The 13,347-nt window shown below is 38.8% G+C and overlaps 3 non-coding genes across 3 annotated transcripts; all 3 read right to left on the bottom strand.

The window, feature by feature from the left end:
- Positions 1-8,680: 8,680 nt before the first annotated feature.
- Positions 8,681-8,753, bottom strand: TRNAF-GAA (transfer RNA phenylalanine (anticodon GAA)). The gene has a single exon. It is a non-coding gene; the product is annotated as a tRNA-Phe (tRNA).
- A 1,929-nt stretch (positions 8,754-10,682) lies between these two features.
- TRNAF-GAA (transfer RNA phenylalanine (anticodon GAA)) lies at positions 10,683-10,755 on the bottom strand. The gene has a single exon. It is a non-coding gene; the product is annotated as a tRNA-Phe (tRNA).
- Positions 10,756-11,622: 867 nt separating this feature from the next.
- Positions 11,623-11,705, bottom strand: TRNAL-CAG (transfer RNA leucine (anticodon CAG)). Its single transcript has one exon. It is a non-coding gene; the product is annotated as a tRNA-Leu (tRNA).
- Positions 11,706-13,347: the final 1,642 nt, after the last annotated feature.

The raw sequence follows: 13,347 nt of genomic DNA, 5'->3' as shown, positions 1-13,347 counted from the left end.
TTTCACATTTTTTAAACTATGATTACCTACTTGTTAAGTTTTTGTTTATTAAGTATCGTTATGGTCTATTGATGTATGAGGTGAAAACTATGAAAGTAGACTTACCAGCAAATCCGTTTCTAGATATATTTCATGACAGCACTGTAGAAGGTTGATTCCCTACCCTAATAGGGACAGAGAACACAAAGAGGTGAAATAGTCCCTCCTCATTGACTGTCCAAAGGATTTTTCTAGTGCCAAAAGAACAACAGACATATGCACAAAAAATCTGTTTGATGTTCCTAGAGTTCTTTTTTGAGAGGACAAATTCAGATTCACTCCAAAGACTCTCAGGAAATTTTTCAAAACCACATTACTAAGTTTTGTTTGACCTCATCTAATCAATAAATGAAGATAAAGTTTCTTGAAATTAAATGTCAGAAGTGGGATTTGAACCCACGCCTCGAGGGGAGACTGCGACCTGAACGCAGCACCTTAGACCGCTCGGTATTAGACCGCTCGCCTTAGACCGCTTGCCTTAGACCGCTTCGATATGCAATTGGAACTTAACTCCTTCCATGCTAGTCAGCAGAAATGTTACCATTCCTTGTGATTAAAAACTTGTCACACCACCCCAAAAAAGTCAATAAATAACATTTTTTATATGCGTACTTTTCGTCTGCATTAATTTTTAAACCTCCATTTATTTTGTTTGGATATTAGAAATGTTAGATTTCTCACAAATGCGGTGATGCACCACATTTCTTCAGAAACTACTGTTTGGCCACACAGCAGGGCTTTGAAAGGAAGAGCCCTATTTGGGTTTTGCAATGCAGATTTTGCAGGAATACCTTGCAGATGAAATTTGCAGAGTACCAAAACAGCAGAAAACCTCCCAAAGTGACCACATTTTAGAAATTATTTTGCACAATGAGTTAATCAACACCTGCAATTACTATTGTCAGCCTATAGGTGTTTTCACTCTGAACCATCCAGCATTGCAAGTGATGATTCTGTCACACTAAGGTGCGACCCGTCTTAATTGTCTGTGGCCGAATTGTAGCTTTGGCACAAGGTATACGTATACTCGAGGAAAGAATACACAAGACAAGAGGGTATCGTGTCAGTATGATTCTTCTCTGTCTTTAATCAAACGTGTACAGCTTTTATAACAGAATTTGAGCTACATCATCAGTTACATCATGGACATATTTCCAGTTACTATTTGCTTTTCTCAGGTCGCTACACAATCATTATGTACACTTCTGGGTTACCGTTTACTGCTCCCACATTGCTAAACAATACTTATATACACAAGTATTGTTTTCTAGCTTGGCTTACCCTGGTCCACCCAGTTTATTCAATATTTGGTGAAGCTTAGGTGAATGATACCATACAGAAACAACTCTAAGAAAATATAAGAAAATATAAGAAAATCAGAAGTATCTTAAAGCAACATGATCCCAATATCCAGCAAAGCGTCCATATAGTGATACAGTTTTGATTCTTGTATATATTCATGTGCCATATATTCTTCCCTTAACAGTCCCTCCTTTGGAGATATGCAAAATCAAAATCCTAATCTCGTCGAACCTATCGATCTGTCCTCCCAGCCTACCTATCTCAACATTGCTGGAACCTAACTAACTAATCTTCACCGTATATACGAGACGACCCATCTCTAGTAGATGGACCCCCTCCTAACGGACTTTGCACAGGAGGAAGTCAGATCCTGGACTTTCCCTCATTGGCTTGCTTCAAGCAGGCATATTCCGGAGGTGGTGCTTGCATGTTTTCATTGGGACATCTTTCATACAGGGGATCTTCAAAATCGGCATGCATGGTCATCACTGTGGTTTCCATAGTTTTCATCATCATTTTCTTAAGGCATGGCACTATGCAGCATAGAATTAAAGAAAATATGATCAAAGGACATAAAATAACTTTTGCAAACTTAATGGGTCAATAATTGCCTTCATGGCATCCCCAGTGTATTTTATAAACCGTTGTTGATTATTGTATAAATAGTTTATCCGCTTTGCATTCTTATTTGCGGGGATGGTGGGTTTAAACACAACTATTGTCTCGTTCTCGACTTTGAATTTGTCAGGTGCTCCCTGTGTGCCCCCACTGGTATCTATGCTTCTTAGCCAAAATTTACCTTTTGTGTCACCATTTTCCCTCCCAAGTTTAGTACTTGAGCCTAGTACATATAACCCTTGCTCATACTCTGAAGGGTTGTCAATAGTAAGGTACAGAACTATGCATCCCTCCTTGGGGCAGTGAGTGGCAGTGACAGGGAGTATTGAATCTGGAAGGCCACTCTGACCCTTAAAATGGGCTTTGGACAGGGTCATGCGACTTAATAGGCTTATTCCCCATTTGTCCCTTCGCTGTAGGGCCTGGGCTGGTTGATGTCTCCAGTCACTTTCACCAGTGTGCCACCCAACAAGAGACTAATCCTCCCAGTTTGAACCTTCCCCTATTTCAGCAGTAGTGACACAGATGAATTGTGTATTAAACCTGATATGAAACTGTGCCATGGGGCCTGGACATTCTTATTGTGAGACAGTAGTCAAATTGATATGTTACTCTTGGGGTGGAGACATTATACCAGAAAGTCAGTATGCCCTTCTCATGAGTGACTACCCCTTGGTGATTGACTACCCCTTGAGCTAGGAGAAGGATAAGTGCCAGATGGATGAAGAGTGGCAGCCGCTACTGGACTCTGGATCCGGCATCTCCTTGCAGTGGGAAGCGAGGACCCATGGACTGCTGCGATAGTTGACAGGACTTGGAACAGGCTGTCATCTCTAGGTTCAAGGGTACGTCTGTTGAACCTCTTGGTGATGAGGACTCAGTCACCGGGCAGGATCTGGTGGGCTCCTATGTCCTCAGGATCTGGGATGGATGAAAAGACTCGAAAATGCATTTTAGTCACATGTTTTTAAACTTAGTCTACATATAGGCAATTATACTTGTGCGTGTATGTGACCCAAGGGAAAGACTAAACTCTTATGCTATGACCCCTGTTTCCTGTATAGCATCAAGTATGTAAAGTTTTGTTCGAGGCCTTAAATTTTCCTTGTTCATCCTTAGGTGTATTTCATCCTGTATAACTTCATCTTAGGTCCATTTCTTCTTTTCTTCCTTGGATACTTGTTTCTGGAGTGTTATTCCTTTTCCTCTGTTTCCGTGTCAACCGGTATTACTGCTGCTTCTTTTGCTGTTACTTCAGCTAGCCTGTTGCCCACTGCTTCCCTTGAAGTGTCTCCAGTGTGTGTGCTTTTACTTTTACCACCGCAACTCTTCCTGGCATCAACAAGGACTCCATTAATTCTTGCATGGCTTTGTGGTGTCTGACCGGCGTTCCGTTAGCCGTGATGAAGTCTCTTTCTCTCCAGATTGATCTTGATAGCTTCATGTTGAGTGGACCTCTCGTATGCTTCTGTCAAGGCCTGCAGTCCTTTTGGATATAGGCAGTGGTTTTGCTGGCAGCAAGTTACTTCTGTGGCTACTGCTATACCAGTGTGCGAACGGCCTTCTTGGTCTGCATACCTTGGTCTATCCACAATGAGCATCAGGTCAGGATCTTCCAGGTGTTCTCTTGCCTCATGACAGCAAGACAATCGCGTTCAGCCATTTCAGAGTCGACTACCTCTTCCACTAATGTGTCAGAGATGTGGTTTTCATCCTCCATCTTCCTCCCCCCTTTGGCAGAGGTAGAAGAGTAGCTGAATTATGGACAGCACATCTGGAGATGGTGACGTCCGGGAGCAGAGTAGGGCATTGCAGACAGGTGCTTTGGGCCAGGATCTTCAACTGGTGACCCATAAAAATATCAGAAGCTTTGTCCAGCACAGGTGGGTTGCAAACACGGTTCTCATGCAAGTTGGGACTCCACGAGCCACTTGGTCAAGTCTTGGAGAGTAGAAGCCAGGAGGGCATTGTCTTCCTCCGTGAAGCTGTGTTAGGACTCCATTTACATGGTCAGGCTTCTTCATGACAAACAGACAAAACAGTTCGGTATAGCCTGGCAGTCCTAGAGCTGTGAAAATGTGATTGCAATTTAGTATATAAAACACACTGATTACCTTCTTGGAAAGTCTTGAAATAATTATAAAAAGGTTGCATGTGTAGAAGAGCAGTATTGGCTTGGCTGTCTTCAGTCAGGGGAAGAGGTCATCCATATATATTGTAAAACGAAGTGGCTGTGGGATGTATCCTCTTCCAGGGCTCCAGGACCGTGGTCATGGCTCGGGTGAACATAGAGAGGCTATACTGTGCCCCTTGAGGCATCATAATCCAAATATATTGCTGGCCCTCATGTGAAAACAAACAGGTACTGGCTTGCAGCATGTAGAAATAAACTGAAGAAAGCATTGGCCAGGTCAATCACCGTAAACCATAGAAAAATAAATAGAATTGATAAAAAAAAACATAGTGTGTGGATTTGGTACCATAGATGTGTTCAGTACTATAACTTCATTGACAGCACATAAGTCATGTATTATCCATAACTTCATAGAAATAATTGCAAATTATGAAATGGAGGGTGAAATAGGATGAATATTGCAATTTCCTTGGCAGCAGGGCTACTGGCTTCGGCCCCACCTTTACAAACTGGATTTTCAGCCTGCCAATATTGAGTCTGGGATCAGTGCCATTAGTTCAACGCCCACATGATCTACAGATGTGTCCTGTAAAAAAAAAAAAAAAAAAAAAGACTACATACTTCTTCAGCAAGTAGATCAATGTCCCTGATCAATCTTCTGATTGCATCGGGACCCACCAGGAATTTGAGAGGAGTATCCTCAACCTCTGTCTGGGTGAGAGATGTTGTTTCTCTACTGTATTTTTGTGGGGGGGGGCGAGCTGTTTACTAGGGTATCTGTCTCCTGGCATTTCCAGGAGTCCTTGCATGTAGTAGATTGTGTATAAAAGTATGAGCTTTGAGGCTTAAAAGATGATGATGATAATTATGTCCCCTCACCATATAACGATAAATACTGTAGATTATCAGTCTGAGCTATTTATTTCCTGTCTCCTCCGGTTCTGTTTACTTATATACCTCCATGTCATATTCATCTTTTTCTTCATTATTCTTTTCATAAATTACATTAATTAATAAAACTATAATGGATGCTGGACAGGATGTAGCACAAGACGTGCCGTCTATATAAATAGTTGGAAAGAAGGTACGGCTCTTTGGGTTGGTCATCTGACAGTCAGAACAAGTCTCACGATATTCTGCATTCTGCGTTTGACAGCTGGCACACGTCCAGTCATCGGGAATGTATATAGATGTATAAATGAATGTAATGCAGATATTGCAACTGACATCTTCCTGTGTAAATATTTGTTTTGCACAAAATTCAGCAATCTTGTTATATTCCTCTCCTCATGCCTTTTTTCCTAACTTCCTCTGCCATCTTATAAAATGCTTCAGGGTCCTGTAACACCTCATAATACCTGAGGCTGGGACGCTGCTCTCCACTCATTAACACATTCTTCTATCCCTTCTTATCTAATGCTCCTCCCCTCGTGATCAGAGGGTTTCTTAACGTACATTTTCTTTCTCACTCCACTATGGGTCATATCTGTCTTATAGATATTGACTGACTGCTCCCACCCATTCTATCATCTGAATTCTGAGTATATCTGAAAAACATATGTATGTGGGCGTCTTGAAACAAATTCTCACGGGGTTATGAACAGTTGGATATGTGACTGTAAAAGCTGTATGTACTCCTTATGTCCGAGTAAAGGGGTCTTCAGTGAACATAGTGATGTCTAGCTATCTTGAACACAGTAATATAGGGAATTAACCAACAACTAACACCAGAGTATTTCACAAATCTTGTGTATCCAGAAACTGCGTAGTATAAAAATACCTTATAAATTGTTAAAATTTCTGTTTCCTCAAAACTTTCGCTCTAAAACCTTTCAAAGAAAACCATCTCATAGAGAAATGTAGTGACATTAGTAAAACAATAACTAAAAAGTAACAATAGACCTCGGATCTCACAGAGATATCTGTACAAATCAAGCAATTACCATTCAAGTAATTCTCTTTCTACCTGAACCAACTAACCTTATAATTATAGTATGCAGAACAAAACCAGTTTATCCAATTCTCTAATTTCACAACATATATATGTATACACACATAGAATGCATTCAAAAATTTTAACCACATGCTAGTACGCCTCCTGCAAATTATACACACTACAAAAGACAAAAGACAATGAATTTAAAACTGGTACTGACATCAAATACTGCGAATCCTTGACACCAAAACAATTCGCAATTTACCTATCCATATGCCAGCCTGATTTGTAGAGGTGAAAAATCTACACCTGGGCAAACCATACTTTTCAGGGAGAGAGCAATCACTCAGTCACATCAACACGGTAATTGAAATTACCCTTCCACCCATATAACTTATGAACCTATGCTGCAGCTAAAACACCATCATCTTAGCCAGATGATGTCCGGTGGGAAACCCGCAAGAAGTTACCAACCACTTAGAGGTTGGAAAATCACTGAGAGTAATCAAGCCCCTACTCCCACTTGCCCACTGGGAGAGACACAGTTCAGACTTCTGCGATCATCGGTCAAGCCGAGAGCAGGACCGGAACCAGAGTCACAGAGAATTTGCTCAGTACGTCTCCCTATCTATATTTTTTTCCTTTTCAGGCTGGCTGAGGTAACAATCACGTATGCAAACAACCAAAACAGCAAAGCAGAGAGGCAAAGCAGATAAGGCAGACAATTAAACTTTTAGATTACCGTAATTATAAATATGCTTGAAGGGTTACTGTGTGTATACTATAAAACAACTTATTACATTTTATATTTTATATCCTCCGGACTGAATACAGATAATGTAGCGTGATTATTAAACACTTTGCATTCAGGAAATGCAGCTGAAATAGCAGTCTAACCAGTATGGCAGTATATTCAATATGAGAGCTGCGGACAGGCGTGTCACAACAATGCATCAATACTTCAAACATAAAAAAAAACTATTATGAATGTATTCCTTATCCCTTTCACTGTTCTTTTGTTACCAAGGCAACTAGGGCTGGGCTTTTTGTCACTTTAGGTATAGTAAATAGTGGTAATCACTTCTAGATAGGTGGTTGATATTTCAGCAGAGGGGGAAAAATTAGTAATCACCTCTTTCCTTAAAAATGTATATACCGTGTCATTCACGTCACCGGGCCCAGTTTATACCGTGGGCGTATGGCCGGACGTGAGCACCTATATGTATATATCTGATATATATATATAACTTCTTCGACCGTCTAAGGTCGGAACCAGGGTGATAACTCAGTGGAAACAGCCCCTTTGCACTCTGCTCTGTATGCTTCTAGTAGCCCTAGTGCAGTATGAAATAGTTTTTATCAGATACTAGATGGATTCTAGATACACCCTCCGAATTGGTTAGACCGGATAATACACACAGACAATTAAGGAATTATATACCTGACCGGGTCCGTAGGCTCAGGACTTTCAAACGTGGTCAGTTTAAGGGTTCAGAGAAGACAGCCAACTATCTCCTCCCAGCCGGACGTGAATACAGAAGGTTAGGTAAGATGATATATTTTCTCACCAGGTCTCGAGCTGCAGTCTCGTCCCGCTGGAAAGACGTCCGTCCTGGGGGGAGATTTTGTTGCGGCTGTGATCATCTGGTATCGTCCTTCGATATGCAATTGGAACTTAACTCCTTCCATGCTAGTCAGCAGAAATGTTACCATTCCTTGTGATTAAAAACTTTTCACACCACCCCAAAAAAGTCAATAAATAACATTTTTTATATGCGTACTTTTCGTCTGCATTAATTTTTAAACCTCCATTTATTTTGTTTGGATATTAGAAATGTTAGATTTCTCACAAATGCGGTGATGCACCACATTTCTTCAGAAACTACTGTTTGGCCACACAGCAGGGCTTTGAAAGGAAGAGCCCTATTTGGGTTTTGCAATGCAGATTTTGCAGGAATACCTTGCAGATGAAATTTGCAGAGTACCAAAACAGCAGAAAACCTCCCAAAGTGACCACATTTTAGAAATTATTTTGCACAATGAGTTAATCAACACCTGCAATTACTATTGTCAGCCTATAGGTGTTTTCACTCTGAACCATCCAGCATTGCAAGTATGCCAGTTTAGTGCCCAGCTTTTGCTTGCAGAGACAAGCAACCCATACATTTTTAAGTGGGCTCTACTCACTGGAGCAATGTCAAATATGTAGATGCTTTGTCTCACCATTAAAGTAGAAACCTCCTATATTTCAAATTAAAGATGACGGACCTGTGTGGAGCTTGTGTTTTTTGCCTTTTTGACTTTGTCCACAGCATATTTTTTAAGGACATTTGTCTCAGTAATGCCTCAGTGTTTCAAAGTCAAACAAGCTGACTATAATCATTCAGCTAGTGTCTGATAAGTGCTGTCTGTTTCAGCTATCAGGTTACCTTTTAATCCTCTTACAGCTAAGTCAATCTGAAATAAAACAAAATAGAGGAAAAATTACTAAAAAACATTCATGTGTTCAAAAGGAAAAAGTTACCGTTTCTCAAATTTTTCACATTTTGTTTTCTGTAGATAGTTAAGATTTTTAGGCCTTTTGATCATGATCAGTCCATGTGCTTTGTTTAATATCTCCTTAAAATGTAAACGGTGAAGAAAAAGCATTTTGCCGAAACCCGGGATTGGACCAGGGACCTTTAGATCTTCAGTCTAACGCTCTCCCAACTGAGCTATTTCGGCCATATCTATACATTTTCTGGGGGGTTTGACACTCTGCAAATGTCAAGTGTCACACCTGGAGGGATATATTATAATTTTTAATTTGACTGTTTTTTGAAGCATGATTTCTATTTGAAACGCCTTCCATTTTGCTGTACATATTTAATAACATTCATTAACTATTTGTGAATGAGTAGAAAAAGACAGCAATTTTGCCATTGAATTTTTACATTTTCAGTTTGTCTCCATGCACCAGTATAATTCTGACCCTGTGCTTCTAGAATAGGTCATGGTCGCACATAAAACACAATTTGCATGCATAATGTTACATCAAGTTTTATTTTTTATGAGATGCAAACAATTGGAGCAAAAAAGAGACAAAAATTTAGAGAAAATATTTTATTGATTGTTAAAAGTGAGACCATTTGTCCCAAAATGTGCTGAAACATGTCAGAAGGACATGGGCATTTCACATTTTTTAAACTATGATTACCTACTTGTTAAGTTTTTGTTAATTAAGTATCGTTATGGTCTATTGATGTATGAGGTGAAAACTATGAAAGTAGACTTACCAGCAAATCCGTTTCTAGATATATTTCATGACAGCACTGTAGAAGGTTGACTCCTTACCCTAATAGGGACAGAGAACACAAAGAGGTGAAATAGTCCCTCCTCATTGACTGTCCAAAGGATTTTTCTAGTGCCAAAAGAACAACAGACATATGCACAAAAAAACCTGTTTGATGTTCCTAGAGTTCTTTTTTGAGAGGACAAATTCAGATTCACTCCAAAGACTCTCAGGAAATTTTTCAAAACCACATTACTAAGTTTTGTTTGACCTCATCTAATCAATAAATGAAGATAAATGTTGATGTCAGAAGTGGGATTTGAACCCACGCCTCCAGGGGAGACTGCGACCTGAACGCAGCGCCTTAGACCTCTCAGCCATACTGACTCCGATATGCAATTGGAACTTAACTCCTTCCATGCTAGTCAGCAGAAATGTTACCATCCCTTGTGATTAAAAACTTGTCACACCACCCCAAAAAAGTCAATAAATAACATTTTTTATATGCATACTTTTCGTCTGCATTAATTTTTAAACCTCCATTTATTTTGTTTGGATATTAGAAATGTTAGATTTCTCACAAATGCGGTGATGCACCACATTTCTGCAGAAACTACTGTTTGGCCACACAGCAGGGCTTTGAAAGGAAGAGCCCTATTTGGGTTTTGCAATGCAGATTTTGCAGGAATACCTTGCAGATGAAATTTGCAGAGTACCAAAACAGCAGAAAACCTCCCAAAGTGACCACATTTTAGAAATTATTTTGCACAATGAGTTAATCAACACCTGCAATTACTATTGTCAGCCTATAGGTGTTTTCACTCTGAACCATCCAGCATTGCAAGTATGCCAGTTTAGTGCCCAGCTTTTGCTTGCAGAGACAAGCAACCCATACATTTTTAAGTGGGCTCTACTCACTGGAGCAATGTCAAATATGTAGATGCTTTGTCTCACCATTAAAGTAGAAACCTCCTATATTTCAAATTAAAGATGACGGACCTGTGTGGAGCTTGTGTTTTTTGCCTTTTTGACTTTGTCCACAGCATATTTTTTAAGGACATTTGTCTCAGTAATGCCTCAGTGTTTCAAAGTCAAACAAGCTGACTATAATCATTCAGCTAGTGTCTGATAAGTGCTGTCTGTTTCAGCTATCAGGTTACCTTTTAATCCTCTTACAGCTAAGTCAATCTGAAATAAAACAAAATAGAGGAAAAATTACTAAAAAACATTCATGTGTTCAAAAGGAAAAAGTTACCGTTTCTCAAATTTTTAACATTTTGTTTTCTGTAGATAGTTAAGATTTTTAGGCCTTTTGATCATGATCAGTCCATGTGCTTTGTTTAATATCTCCTTAAAATGTAAACGGTGAAGAAAAAGCATTTTGCCGAAACCCGGGATTGGACCAGGGACCTTTAGATCTTCAGTCTAACGCTCTCCCAACTGAGCTATTTCGGCCATATCTATACATTTTCTGGGGGGTTTGACACTCTGCAAATGTCAAGTGTCACACCTGGAGGGATATATTATAATTTTTAATTTGACTGTTTTTTGAAGCATGATTTCTATTTGAAACGCCTTCCATTTTGCTGTACATATTTAATAACATTCATTAACTATTTGTGAATGAGTAGAAAAAGACAGCAATTTTGCCATTGAATTTTTACATTTTCAGTTTGTCTCCATGCACCAGTATAATTCTGACCCTGTGCTTCTAGAATAGGTCATGGTCGCACATAAAACACAATTTGCATGCATAATGTTACATCAAGTTTTATTTTTTATGAGATGCAAACAATTGGAGCAAAAAAGAGACAAAAATTTAGAGAAAATATTTTATTGATTGTTAAAAGTGAGACCATTTGTCCCAAAATGTGCTGAAACATGTCAGAAGGACATGGGCATTTCACATTTTTTAAACTATGATTACCTACTTGTTAAGTTTTTGTTAATTAAGTATCGTTATGGTCTATTGATGTATGAGGTGAAAACTATGAAAGTAGACTTACCAGCAAATCCGTTTCTAGATATATTTCATGACAGCACTGTAGAAGGTTGATTCCCTACCCTAATAGGGACAGAGAACACAAAGAGGTGAAATAGTCCCTCCTCATTGACTGTCCAAAGGATTTTTCGAGTGCCAAAAGAACAACAGACATATGCACAAAAAAACCTGTTTGATGTTCCTAGAGTTCTTTTTTGAGAGGACAAATTCAGATTCACTCCAAAGACTCTCAGGAAATTTTTCAAAACCACATTACTAAGTTTTGTTTGACCTCATCTAATCAATAAATGAAGATAAAGTTTCTTGAAATTAAATGTTGATGTCAGAAGTGGGATTTGAACCCACGCCTCCAGGGAAGACTGCGACCTGAACGCAGCGCCTTAGACCGCTCGGCCATCCTGACTTCAATATGCAATTGGAACTTAACTCCTTCCATGCTAGTCAGCAGAAATGTTACCATCCCTTGTGATTAAAAACTTGTCACACCACCCCAAAAAAGTCAATAAATAACATTTTTTATATGCGTACTTTTCGTCTGCATTAATTTTTAAACCTCCATTTATTTTGTTTGGATATTAGAAATGTTAGATTTCTCACAAATGCGGTGATGCACCACATTTCTTCAGAAACTACTGTTTGGCCACACAGCAGGGCTTTAAAAGGAAGAGCCCTATTTGGGTTTTGCAATGCAGATTTTGCAGGAATACCTTGCAGATGAAATTTGCAGAGTACCAAAACAGCAGAAAACCTCCCAAAGTGACCACATTTTAGAAATTATTTTGCACAATGAGTTAATCAACACCTGCAATTACTATTGTCAGCCTATAGGTGTTTTCACTCTGAACCATCCAGCATTGCAAGTATGCCAGTTTAGTGCCCAGCTTTTGCTTGCAGAGACAAGCAACCCATACATTTTTAAGTGGGCTCTACTCACTGGAGCAATGTCAAATATGTAGATGCTTTGTCTCACCATTAAAGTAGAAACCTCCTATATTTCAAATTAAAGATGACGGACCTGTGTGGAGCTTGTGTTTTTTGCCTTTTTGATTTTGTCCACAGCATATTTTTTAAGGACATTTGTCTCAGTAATGCCTCAGTGTTTCAAAGTCAAACAAGCTGACTATAATCATTCAGCTAGTGTCTGATAAGTGCTGTCTGTTTCAGCTATCAGGTTACCTTTTAATCCTCTTACAGCTAAGTCAATCTGAAATAAAACAAAATAGAGGAAAAATTACTAAAAAACATTCATGTGTTCAAAAGGAAAAAGTTACCGTTTCTCAAATTTTTAACATTTTGTTTTCTGTAGATAGTTAAGATTTTTAGGCCTTTTGATCATGATCAGTCCATGTGCTTTGTTTAATATCTCCTTAAAATGTAAACGGTGAAGAAAAAGCATTTTGCCGAAACCCGGGACCTTTAGATCTTGAGTCTAACGCTCTCCCAACTGAGCTATTTCGGCCATATCTATACATTTTCTGGGGGGTTTGACACTCTGCAAATGTCAAGTGTCACACCTGGAGGGATATATTATAATTTTTAATTTGACTGTTTTTTGAAGCATGATTTCTATTTGAAACGCCTTCCATTTTGCTGTACATATTTAATAACATTCATTAACTATTTGTGAATGAGTAGAAAAAGACAGCAATTTTGCCATTGAATTTTTACATTTTCAGTTTGTCTCCATGCACCAGTATAATTCTGACTCTGTGCTTCTAGAATAGGTCATGGTCGCACATAAAACACAATTTGCATGCATAATGTTACATCAAGTTTTATTTTTTATGAGATGCAAACAATTGGAGCAAAAAAGAGACAAAAATTTAGAGAAAATATTTTATTGATTGTTAAAAGTGAGACCATTTGTCCCAAAATGTGCTGAAACATGTCAGAAGGACATGGGCATTTCACATTTTTTAAACTATGATTACCTACTTGTTAAGTTTTTGTTAATTAAGTATCGTTATGGTCTATTGATGTATGAGGTGAAAACTATGAAAGTAGACTTACCAGCAAATCCGTTTCTAGATATATTTCATGACAGC

This window comes from Dendrobates tinctorius, unplaced genomic scaffold (genome assembly GCF_039654945.1).
Source record: "Dendrobates tinctorius isolate UK_male_01 unplaced genomic scaffold, ASM3965494v1 ptg000350l, whole genome shotgun sequence".
NCBI lineage: Eukaryota > Metazoa > Chordata > Amphibia > Anura > Dendrobatidae > Dendrobates > Dendrobates tinctorius.
The sequence above is the reverse complement of the archived record's forward strand: the minus strand, read 5'-3'. Positions and strand labels throughout refer to the sequence as shown.